Genomic DNA, 12,889 nt, shown 5'->3' with positions numbered 1-12,889 from the left:
GAAATACAGAATAAAATGTTCCAGTAAAACTAGTTTTCACCGTAGGTCATCTTACATTCAGCTAACTGGGGATTACTTTTGAGATAAATAAGTGTAATTAGAACTCTGTAAAACACTTCTGTAAAGTCTTAAATGATTCCTACCAGAGAGCTCTGTTTTCCCTCAAGTAGCTAGAAGCACTAATTTGCTTAAGTTGAGAATTGGTGTCCAGAATGAAACATCTATTTCTGTCTGAGAATAGAGAAAATATCAGAAGTTTCCTTTTAAAGTGGCCAGGTTTAGGGGCGCCTGGGTGGCTCAGTAGATTAAGTGTCCAACTTGAGCTCAGGTTGTGATGTTACGGTTCACGAGTTTGAGCTCTGCACTGGGCTCTGTGCTGACAGCTCAGAGCCTGGAGCCTGCTTCAGATTCTGTCTCCCTCTCTCTCTAACCCTCGCCTGCTCACACTCTGTCTCTCTGTCTCTCAAAAATAAACAAACATTAAAAAAAACAATTTAAAAAAATAAAGTGGCCAGGTTTACAACTTAAGGTATCTGAGAAATGCGAAGAATTTAACATGGTTTATAATCAAGAAGTGTAACCAGATTGGATTCCAAATTTGTTTTGGGGGAATATGTTCCTATTTTTCCATAAAGAGCTTATATTTAGTGGTTAGGTTCCAGAGTCATCCCTAAAACCTATCAAAACTACATTGACTCTAAAATGGCACTTGGAATTTCTTAAAGATTTCATCCTCATTCTAATCCCTATGGAAACCTTGAGCATATTAGAGAGATGGGAAATTGAGACTTGAGACCCACTGGACCCTGAGGAGGACTGTGGGTGGAGGTGGGCCCTTTGGGGTTTAGTAGCTCTCAAATGAGCATAAGAGAGTTATGCTACATCTGGGACATGACCCAGAAGAAAGAACCATCAAAAACAACAATAGCTGTTTGTATGTTTGAGTCCCAAGTGTCAAATTAACAGTTAACGATTGAAGAGCTAAGGTTTCTTTCTAATTAAATTAAATTACATTTGTATTTCCTATGAAAGGGACTCTTGTATTTCTTTTGCACATTAGTCATCAGAATTTATGTTGAACATATAGCTGCTGCCTAGAAATACTTGCTTCGTGAGTTGAATAAGGAGATTAACTAAGATGACTAGCGTGTCTTGCTATGCTGGGTCTTCGCAAAGATAAATTTGAAAGCAAGTGGAAATGATAGCAAGGGGTTTCTCTAAGATCTGAGAGGCAGAACAAGAGTGGGAAAATGAATTATTAATGAGAATTCACACAAAAGAGTAAAGGGAATCAATCCACAGAGAAAGCTTTACCCCTAACGAGATAGGAGAGCTTTGAGCATATTACCTAACCTCAAAGTCCTCATCTATAAAATGTGAATAAAAATAGGTACTATCATATTAGATTATTATGAGGATTAAATAGGACAATGCATATAGAGTAATTAGAGGAGTGCCTGGCAAATGGGAATTGGAAGAACCTAGAATGGCTGTCAGGTGCATCTATGCAGTTGGTTAAAACTCTAGGGGACCCAGAAACAACAGAAGCTTCTTAGACATAAAGGGGCCATGGGACACCTACAACATATATCAGTCTTGGACATATCATTGTGAACTAATTAAGCACCAGCTAAGATACCCATCCCATTCTAGGGGCCACGGCACTATGTAAGATCTTGAAACTGTGTAGTCTGGTTTGGAAATGACCATTTCAGTGTGTTTTGAAATGACCAGTGTTAATTTTCCTAATGGTCCAGAGATATTAGGACATGAAATAGAAGTTGAGCTGAATAATAAAAGAGTTGTATTTCACAAGCCACTTCACCTGATATTATTAGGGAACAAAGGATATATACAAACGTCAAAGGGAAGAGCAGGGATTCAGGCACAAGGTAATTGAGAATTTTGCGTTAGACATATTTTATTGTTCTAGTGGCCACCCCATAATTTCCAGAGAAGGACCCCACAGGGAGAAGTCTGACTGTACGAAAGCTAGGGAACTGGTTTTAAAACCTCCTTTGTATAATACCGTATATCAGATTGAGACATCAATTGCTCTACATGAAAAAACAAACTTCAAGAGTGGTTGTGCCTATAAGCAGGGAGAGGTAATAGCATTAAGGAGCTTGTTTAACCCACTTGGGAGAACCCACTTTTCCTCAAGTCTTTTATTTATTTTTTCTCAGTATTTTTGAGATATAATTGACATACATCATTGTTTAAGGTGTACAGCGTGATGGTTAGACTTACACACATTGTGAAATGATCACACAATAAGTTTAGTTAGCATTCATCATCTCATATAGATGTAATAAAAAGCAAAAATATAAAAATAAAAATATTTTTTCCTTGTGATGAGTCCTCTTAAGATTTACTCTCTTTAAAACTTTTATATGCATCATACAGGGTGTTAACTATAGTCATCATGTTGTACATTACATTCCTAGTACTTATGATCTTATAACTGAAAGTTTCTACTTTTTGACCACCTTCCTCCAATTCCCCTCTCCTCCCTCTCTGCCTCTGGTAACCACAAGTCTGATCTCTTTTTCTTTTCTTTTTTTTTAAATTTTTTAATGTTTATTTTTGAGAGAGAGAGAGACAGAGAGCAAGGGAGGGTCAGAGAGAGAGGGAGACACAGAACCCAAAGCAGGCTCCAGGCTCTGAACTGTCAACACAGAGCCCGATGCGGGGCTGGAACCCACTAACTGCAAGACCATGACCTGAGCCAAAGTCGGACACTTAACCAACTGAGCCACCCAGGTGCCCCCTCTGATCTCTTTTTCTATGAGGTCTTTTTTTTTTTTTTTAATGTTTATTTATTTATTTTGAGAGAGAAGGAGGGAGGGAAAACACAAGTGGGGGAGGAGCAGAGAGAGAGGGAGAGAGGGAGAGAGAGAATCCCAAGCAGGCTCTGTGCTGTCTGTGCAAAGCCCAATATGGGGCTTGATCCCATGAACTGAGAGATCATGACCTGAGCCAAAATCAAGACCTGGATGTTTAACCAACTGAGCCACCCGGGCACCCCCTGGCCTTTTTTTTAAAGATTGTACATGTGAGATCATACAGTGTTTGTCTTTCTCTGACTTTTTTATAGATGTTTTTATTTATTTTTGAGAGACACAGAGACAGAGTGTGAGTGGGGGAGGGCAGGGAGAGAGGGAGACACAGAATCTGAAGCAGGCTCCAGGCTCTGAGCTGTCAGCACAGAGCCCGACATGGGGCTGGAACTCACGAACTATGAAATCATGACTTGAGCTGAAGTCACACACTTAACTGACTGAGCCACCCAGGCTTCCTGTTTCGCCGACTTATTTCACTTAGCATAATGCCCTCTAGGTCCATCTGTATCTGTCACAAATGGTAGGATTTCTCAGTTTTTATGGCTGAATAATATTCCATTGTATATTTATACCACAACTTTTTTTTTATCTATTCATCTGTTCATGAACTCTTAAGTTGTTTCCATGTCCCCAAACCATTTAGAACAATGACCTGTACTTGACCACACTTTCTTAGAATGGCTAGTAAAACTACATTTCTTTACAAGTATACTGACATTCACATTTACCCACCAAGTCTAACTCTGGTCTTCTTTTCATTTATTTGAAAGCAGATCAAGTCTTGCTACAATTTCTGAAAAAGACCACAGTGCTCTGACCACAGTAATGACATTCCAAGAGGCGGGGTAAGAAAGGAGAGGCAAAGCAACTGCCTGAGGTGGATCGCTAACATTGGGGAAGGGTGGAATGTGGGAAATCACTATCATAAAAGATCACATTTGAAAAGAGGTTCAGGAAAATTCACAGTCTGGAGATACCTATTTTACAGTGTAAAAACTCACCAGCTCACTGTGTCAGACATGGTCTCTTGGCACTCATCATTCATTTTCACCACCTTCCATAGATAACCCATTCCCATTCTGCAATATTACAGGAGATGGAAGGCTTAAAACTACATTTCTTACTTTTCTTTCTTTTTTTTTTTAAGTTTTATTTATTCATTTTGAGAGAGAGAGAGAGAGAGAGAGAGAGAGAGAGAGAGAGACAGCAGGGGGCGGGGCAGAGAGAGGAAGACAGAGGATTCCAAGCAGACCCTGAAACCAATGCGGGGCTTGATCTCATGAACCATGAGATCATGACCTGAGCTGAAATCAAGAGTCGGACACTTAACTGACTGAGACACCCAGGCACCCCTTCCTTTTCATCATACACAAAAATCAATACCAGATGAATTGTAAATCTAAATGTGAACAGTAAAACAATAAAGTTTTCACAAAAACACATAGGAAAATACTAGAGTGATCTTGGAGTCAGCAAAGATTCTTAAATTGGATACATACAAAATAAATGATCCATAAAAGAAAACATCTGGTAAACTGAACTACATCAACATTATGAATGTCTTCATCAAAAGACACTACTGAAGGGATGGAAAAAACAAGCCATGGAGTGACAAAAGGAGTTCAACAAAGGACTCCTAGAATAAAGAACTACAAAGAAGAAGAAAAAGTCAGACAAGCCAATAAGAAATTGGGTGAAAAACAAGCATTTCATAGAAGAAGACACCCATATGGCCCATAAACATATGAAAAGGTGCTTCACTTGTTAGCCATCAAGAAAATAAAAACCAAAACCACAATACAATTTCAATACATTGCATTAGACTTTCAACAGAATAGCTAAAATGTAAAAGAAGAAAACACAAAGTTTTGGTGAGGATATGGCATATCTATCACTTTGGAAAATTGTTTGCCAGTGTCCAATCAAGCTAAACATACGCATCCCCCATAACCCAGAAATCCCACTCTTATATATCTACCTGAAGTGTATACATATATTCACCAGTGTTCATAACAACACTATTTGTAATAATCCGCAAATAGAAATGACCCAAATGTCCATGTGCAGTAAAATGTACAACCAATGTTATAGTTATCCAAAAGAATGCAATATAGCAATAAAAATGAAGATGCTATCACTATATACAATGTATGAATCACACAATTATAATGTTGAGTGAAAAAAGCCAGTCATAAAAGAGTGCATACTGCATCATCCCATTTTGTCTAAGGCTCGAAAACAGGCAAAATTGCTCTATGGTGTGAGAGACCAAGATTGCAGCTACCTTCTGGAAATATAATGCCCAGAAACGAGTATGAGGAAGGCTTTCTGGTGTGTAAGTGATTTCTGTTGTCCAATCTGGGTTATAGTTACATGGGTACATCTGCTTTATAAAAATTCATCAAGCTGTACCTGATTGTGATTTGTGCATTTTTCTGTAATTATGTTATACTTCAATAAAAATTGACTTTGAAGGAGTGCTTGGGTAGCTCAGGCAGTTAAGCGTCTGACTCTCGATCTCAGCTCAGGTCTTGATCTCTGGGTCGTGAGTTCAAGTCCCACGTTGGACTCCATGCTGGGTGTAGAGCCTACTTTAAAAAATTGACTTTAGAAAACCCCAACAACGTTTCTTAGACTTCCCTGCTAATGGGATTCTGTATACAATTTACATTTTGCCAATCAGGTATAATGATGTGAGACTGGAAGGTAAAAGCAAAATGGAAGCTATTTTCCCTGCCTGTTAGTTTTCCTTTGTTAGTTTTTGATGAGCATGCTACATGAGGCGTGATTTTCAATGATCAGACTTTCTGCGCCTCTGCAGTGACACCAATTCTATTGGTGAGAAGTGGCTATGATGCCAGCTGTGTGGTCTCCATAGGTTCCTGATCTCTATCTAGGTTGTTGCTGTGTGGTCTGACTTGGAAGCGGAAAGGCAGCCCTCTTAGCCTCTGTTTTTCCAGCCCATCTGTTTTGTAAGCATCTAATTCCTTGTATTCAATACCTAGAGTGGTGTCTGCGCCGAACCCCAGTTGATACATGAACTCATAACACAGCTGATAGGCAATGTAGGGTCCAGGTTGGTTTTAAAGATGTTTGAAAAACGAAATTTCCTTGGCAATCCTACCACCTAGGATCATCATTATCATAGGATCTGCTTTATTTTTTTAAGTGTTTGTTTATTTTTGAGAAAGAGAAAGAGCGTGAATGGGGGAGGGGTAAGAAAGAGGGGGGACAGAGGATCCGAAGCAGGCTCTGTGCTGAGAGCAGAGAGCCCAGTATGGGGCTCAAATTTATGAATCATGTGATCATTACCTGAGCCGAAGTCAGACGCTTAATTGACTGAGCCACCCAGGCGCCCCATAAGATCTGCTTTAGAGCTAACCTAAATCCATTCTGATGCCTTGATATGCTGCTTTATGCTGCCATTCGAAAATGATTCTTAAGGTATCCTTTGTCCCCTTTCCACAAGCTAAATAATGCCAGTTCTTTGAACTTTTCTTTGTACATTCTGCAGCTCTTTCCAGTGGTGGCTATTTGAATTAAGTATTCATATAAGGACTGCCTATTCTGGTAGAATGAGCTGTTGTTTTCTTTTTCTTTCTTTTTTAAAAATTGAAGTATAATTTATATACACTATATTAGTTTTAGGCATACAGTATAATGATTTACTAGTTGTATATATTGTGAAAGTGTCACCACAATAATTCTAGTTAACATCTGTCACCATACACAGTTACAGATTTTTTTTCTTGTAATGAGAACTTTCAAGATTTACTCTCTTAGCAAATTTCAAATATGCAATACAATATTAACTATAGATAATGCTGTACATTATATCCCCCTGATTTACTTATTTTATAGCTGGAAGTCTGTACCTTTTGATTCCCTTCACCTATTTCCCTTCTCATACCCCCCATCTCTGTGTTCTTCTATCTCAAGATTGCTTTGGCTATTCAGGGTCTTTTGTGTTTCCACACAAATTGGAGAATTGTTTGTTCTATTTCTGTGAAAAATGCCATTGGAATTTTGATGGGGATTGCATTGAATCTGTAGATTGCTTTGGGTAATATGGACATTTTAACAATATTAATCTTCTCACCCATAGGCATAGCATATCTTTCTATTTATTTGTGTCTTGTTAAATTTCTTTTATCAGTGTCTTACAGTTTTCAGTGTACAGGTCCTTCACCTCCTTGGTTAAATTTATTCCTAACTGTTTTCCTCTTTTTGATGCAATTGTAAATGGGATTGTTTTTTAAATTTCTCTTTCTGTTACTTTGTTATTAGCGTACATAAATGCAACAAATTTCTGGATACTGATTTTGTATCCTGAAACTTTAATGACTTCATTTCTTAGCTCTAACAGGTTTTTTGGTGGCATCTTAGGGTTTTCTATATATAGTATCATGTCATCTGCAAATAGTGATGGTTTTACTCTTCCTTTCCAACTTGGATGTCCTTTCTTCTTCTTGACTACTTACTCTGGTGAGGATTTCCAGTACTATGTTGAATGAAAGTGGTGAGAATGGGCATTCTTGTATTGTTCCTGATCTTAGAAAAAAAACTTTCCTCTTTTCACTGGTGAATATGATGTTAGCTGTGGGCTTGCCATGTATGACGTTTATCATGTTGAGGGATATTTCTTTATACTCACTTTACTGAGATTTTTTTTTAGAATTTTTATCACAAATGGATGCTGAATTTTGCCAAATGCTTTTCTGCATATATTGACATGATCATATGATTTTTCCCTTCATTTTAAAAAAAGGTTTTATTTAAATTCCAGTTAGTTAACACACAGTGTAATATTAGTTTCAGGTGTATAATATAGTAATTCAATACTTCCATATAACATCTGGTGTTCATCGCAAACATGCTCTTTAATCCCCGTCACCTATTTAACACATCCCCCCACCCACCTCCCCTCTGGTTCTCTATAATTAAGAGTCTATTTCTTCTTGGGCACCTGGGTGGCTCAGTCAGTTAAGCATCTGACTTAGGCTCAGATCACGACCTCACTGTTCGAGCCCCATGTTGGATTCTGTGCCAACATCTCAGAGCCAGCAGCTTGCTTCAGATTCTGTGTCTCCCTCCCTCTCTGCCCGTCCCCCACTTATTCTCTTTCTGTCTCTCTCTCAAAAAATGAATAAACGTTCAAAAAAATAAAACAAAAAGTGTCTGTTTCTTCTCCTTCATTTTTTAAATGTAATGTATCTTGCTGATTGATTTTGGGATATTAAACCATCCTTGTATCCTGGAATAAATCCCACTTGATCATGGTGTATGATCCTTTTAATGTATTGTTGAATTTAATTTGTTAATATTTTCATGAAGATTTTTGCATTTATGTCCATCAGGGATATTGACCTCTAATTTTCCTTGTGAGACCCAGGAATGTAAGCCCCCCTGGCATCTAGATCCAGACAATCAAAGGGTGTCCCCTGGGTGGTAGCTGCAAAAACCAGGTCACTGGATATAAAAACTGGGGCATCAGATGTGTGTAGTATCTCCCTTCTGGGAGATACTGGCACTCTGGAGAATGGCAGAGGGAGAGAGCCAAGTGGTGCTCACTGGTTGGAGCAGGGCAGATGGAAAATGCAAAGATGGCACCTGCCAAAAAAAGGGCAAGCAAAGAAAATAAAAAAGAAATAGAAAAAAAAAAAGGAAAGAAAAAAAAAAAAGATGGCACCACTGGTTTTAGCAAGGTAGAGGGAGAGTGTGCAAGATGGCACTTGCCTCCAACCATGGAGAGTAACCCAGAAGGCCCCTGTCCCTTAGACCAGTGCTTTAAAATTAGGAAATAAGTCTCTTTCACATAAAGTCCGGGCCCTTTTTAACGGGCTGTTTCTGCCATGGGCCCTGGGAAGGGAAGCCTGCATGTAGGGCCTTTAATAGATGTTTCTTAGTTTACCACAGATCCATGGGCCTCCTGAGCATGAACCCCAGTGGTCTTCAAAGCCAGGTGTTTTGGACGCTCATCTCTCAGGTGCCGTCTAAAAGGTCGGAGTGCCTCTTGTGGGGTTTGAACTCTTTGCTCCTCAGGGAGAAGCTCTGGGTTTTAGTTCACTCCCAGTTGTGGGTTGCTATAGCAGGGATGGGGTTTATGGCAAGATTGTGTTTCAGCCTTTCCTAACCCCCTTTGATGTGGTTTCCCTCTTGTTTGCCTGATGTGAAGGGGTTGCTCTGCCAATTTTTCCATATACAGCTGTAGATTTGGTGTGTCCCTGGGAAGAGGTGGGTTCAGGATCTTCTTATGTCATCACCTTGAACTGGAACTAGCTGTCCCTTTCTTTTGGTTATACTCTCAGGTTCATTCTTGCTTATCGGACCAAAGTCTTACACTGCTGACTCAAGTTTAGGTTCTGGTCTATAGTAAGTTACCGCTAGCCAAAATTTTCCATGGATTGATACAGACTTGTAGAAGGTTGAAAAATAAAACCTGTCAACCTTAAGCAAGAGTGTTTTTCTGGCTTTCCAATACAGAACAATATCCAACATAACCACTTATAAACAATGAGAATCAGGAGTCTAAAGAAAAATTAGCTAACAGGCAAAGACGGATTATTTAATTGTGGATTCATACATTTAGAAGGGACCTTAGAAATAGTCTGTATATACTAGGAAACTGAAGCTCAGATATGTATTCAGGCTTCTAGTCAGTGCTTATTCTGAATACTCTTGTGACTCAGAGTGTAGTCCTCAGACCAGCAGCATCAGCACCATCTGGGAGCTTGTTAGAAATGCGGAATCTCAGGCCTGAAGCCCCACCAAATAAGAATCTGCATTTTAATAAGACCCCCATGTAATTTGTGTGCATGTGAGTATTTGAGAAGATACTGTATAGGCAAAGACACCCCAGATTTTTGTCCTGCTATTTAAAATCTTGCCTAAATCATATTACATACAAAATGTGATCTCTTTTGGGCAAGACCTGTATTATTACAGGTCCTGGTCCAATACATTATTTGAAAAGCTGGATTAAATAAAAAGAAAAACTAATGATCTCTGGAAAAAGAGGCATCTATTTGAGCTGTGCTTGTTTTTAATGTACCCATTCAGATTTTAATTCCCTAGAAAAATTAATAGCCTATTTGGTGGTAGCATGTCCTGCAAAAAATAAGTGCAATAAAATGAAAGTATTTAAATGGATATTTAAACTATGCAGTCATCAGTGATTTAGTTTTCAATTACACAAAGGTAATTATGCTAGAATCCACCTCATTCACCCTTCCGTGAGAAAATGCTGGAGTGTTGTAATAAGCTGATGCTTTCAGGCAATGACTGATCTCCACTCCTTGTTGGCCAGGATCTGAATTCATTTACTTTAAACAGTTTAGGGTGTATGCTAGGAATATAAATGATGGAAACACCCTTCGTGACCCTTCTTACAAAGAAAGTCACATTACTAGTAAGGGGGCATGTGAGGCCACAGGCCCAGCCTCTCAGATTGGGAAGGGCTCACACAGCATGCAGATTGGGTCCACGAGAGAAAGGTGGGACTGTGGTAAAGAGGGCTGCATTGCTGGGCTTTTCTAACAGTGGTTCTGAAAGTTCATGTGTGGAGGAGGGTTTCTGGGGTGCTGGTAATGTTCTGTTTCTTGATCTGGGTGCTGGTTACATGGGTGTGTTCAGCTTATGAAAAGTTGCTGAGCTGTTCACTTGTAATAAAAATAATTTTCTAGGGGCGTCTGGGCGGCTCAGTCGGTTGAGCGACCGACTTCGGTTCAGGTCATGGTCTCACGGTTTGTGAGTTCGAGCCCCACGTCGGGCTCTGTGCTGACAGCTCAGAGCCTGGAGCCTGCTTTGGATTCTGTGTCTCCCTTTTTCTCTCTGCCCCTCCCCTGCTCATGCTCTGTCTCTCTATGTCTCAGAAATAAATAAACATTAAAAAAATTTTTTGAAAAAAATAATTTTCTAAGTGTGTGTTATACTGCAATAAAAAATTTTAAAGAGCTGAAAGTTAGGGGCACTGAGGCAGCTCAGTTGGTTAAGCATCCAACTCTCAGTTTTGGCTCAGGTTGCAGTCATGAAATGGAGCCCCACGTCGTCAAGTCCCATTGTCAGCACAGAGCCTGCTTGGGATTCTCTCTCCTCTTCCCTCTGCCCCTCCCCTCAAAAATAAATGAATAAATAAAGTGCAGAAAGTTAGAGTTGCGTAAGAGTAACTTTCTGTCCTCTCTCCCTCCTATTCAGATGCAGCTAGTCTGTGTCCCTTACTTTGAGAAATACTGCTTAGGGCAATCTAGGGGGCTACAATCAGGGAAAACTAATGAGCAAGCTTCATTAAGCCACCATATTCATAGAGGGGGACAAGTAAAACGAAACAAATAATAATGCATAACGCAAGGTGCACTATGTTCTAGGTGGTATGTAAATATATTCTTTTGGTCTTCATAACATCCTTGAGAAGATGATATTATCTTCATTTCACAGATGAGGCAAATGGTGTTCACAAGAGGCGGGGCCAAAAGTCCATGGCAGATTTATCAGGACCAAAGTTTATTATCTTATTTCCACTAATGCCACTACCAGGCAGCTTGAAGGAGCAAATAAGTCACAAGGACAGTCTGAGGGAAGTGAGAGTGGACAGAGAAGGAACACAGGACTCTTTGACAAAGTAGGAGATAGTCATTAAGTAGGCATCCCTGATCATTTTAGAATCTTCTGGGAAATAGATGGCTACCTCTCAGAGGCCAAACCCATGGGACCTCCAACCTCCTGGAGAGAATCCTGGACTGTATCCCAAACTTGGTTGAATATCAGTATCACCTTGGTAAGGTTTGAAACATACAGATTCACCAGCTCTACCCTAAAGTTCCAGATTCAGTACCTTTGCAGCAAAGCCTGAAGACTCTTTAAAAACCACCCCAGGAAATTCTGATGATCAGCTAGGCTTAGGAACCACTACTACAGTTATGCCGACTACATGAAAGAGTAGTAGTCAGACCTGGACTGACCTTGGTAGTTGTTCATCACAAGCCAACCAGGGGAGAGCAAAGGGCACATATGGGGCGCCCTCAAATTGTGTAACTACAACCAGATGTCAGGCCAAGAAACAAAGCAGAATAAAAGGAAACTTGCTATTGTGAGAGGGAAACTCGTGACTAGTTTACGTCTGCAGATAAAAAGCCTGTTCCTGTTGTGTCTTAGGCATTTACACTGAACTAGAGTTTTTCCTCTGCCTTGTTCATAAGGAGAGCATCTAAAGGGTTAACTTTTTTAAAAAAAATTTACCTGTTGAAAAATTAAGATACAATTGACATAGCATTTAATAGTTTTTAAAAAGATTATATGAGGATTTTAAAAAGTATTATAAAAAGGAGTCAAAAGGTACAAACTTCCAGTTATAAAATAAATTAGTCATGGGGATACAATGCACAGCATGGAGATTATAGTTAAAACTGTAAAAAAAAATGTAAACAGTAAGGAAACTTAATATCTCACATCTCAATATGAAATCCTTGGTCTAGGCTGTTTTTATTTTAGAAGTTTGAGGAATTGAACAGAGCAAAAATGGACTTTGCAAAATTTAAGGAGACAGTATTGCAAAGGAAACAAGATCCAAGGGCACCCTCTTCCATCCCCATCAACCTGAACTGGTTTATTCTAGATTTAAATGAGGACCTTGAACAACCTAGACTTCCATTTGACCCTACTGTTAAGTGGTAAAAGTACAAGGTGATTATGTACAGTCAATAACTTCCCTATCTCATCTGTCAACTAGAATAAATAGCTAAAACTGATAAGTTGATAAAGTACTTTTTTTTTTTTTATTGGAGAGTTAATAACTTACTCTGAAGTAGACTTTAATTACTGGACCTTGCTAACCACTGACATATGAATTAATTACCTTAAATCATCGCCAAGTTTAATCCCTAAGCAAGTTTAAAGGAGAACTTCACAGTACTCAAACCTAGAGGAAATATTTATGATATAAATGATAGAAAACAATTCAATCCATTATTCATCAGTATAAATGGGAACAAAATACAGTAAACAATAACATAAGCCTAGAATTGAAGCTAACTGGGTTTAAGAAAACCATC

General features: G+C 39.1%; 1 protein-coding gene across 2 annotated transcripts in view; it reads right to left on the bottom strand.

The window, feature by feature from the left end:
• NFE2L2 (NFE2 like bZIP transcription factor 2) overlaps positions 1-12,889 on the bottom strand; it is a 149,131-nt gene that overhangs the window by 79,807 nt on the left and 56,435 nt on the right. The window lies entirely within an intron of this gene.

The sequence above is a fragment of the Panthera uncia genome (assembly GCF_023721935.1).
Source record: "Panthera uncia isolate 11264 chromosome C1 unlocalized genomic scaffold, Puncia_PCG_1.0 HiC_scaffold_3, whole genome shotgun sequence".
NCBI lineage: Eukaryota > Metazoa > Chordata > Mammalia > Carnivora > Felidae > Panthera > Panthera uncia.
The sequence above is the reverse complement of the archived record's forward strand: the minus strand, read 5'-3'. Positions and strand labels throughout refer to the sequence as shown.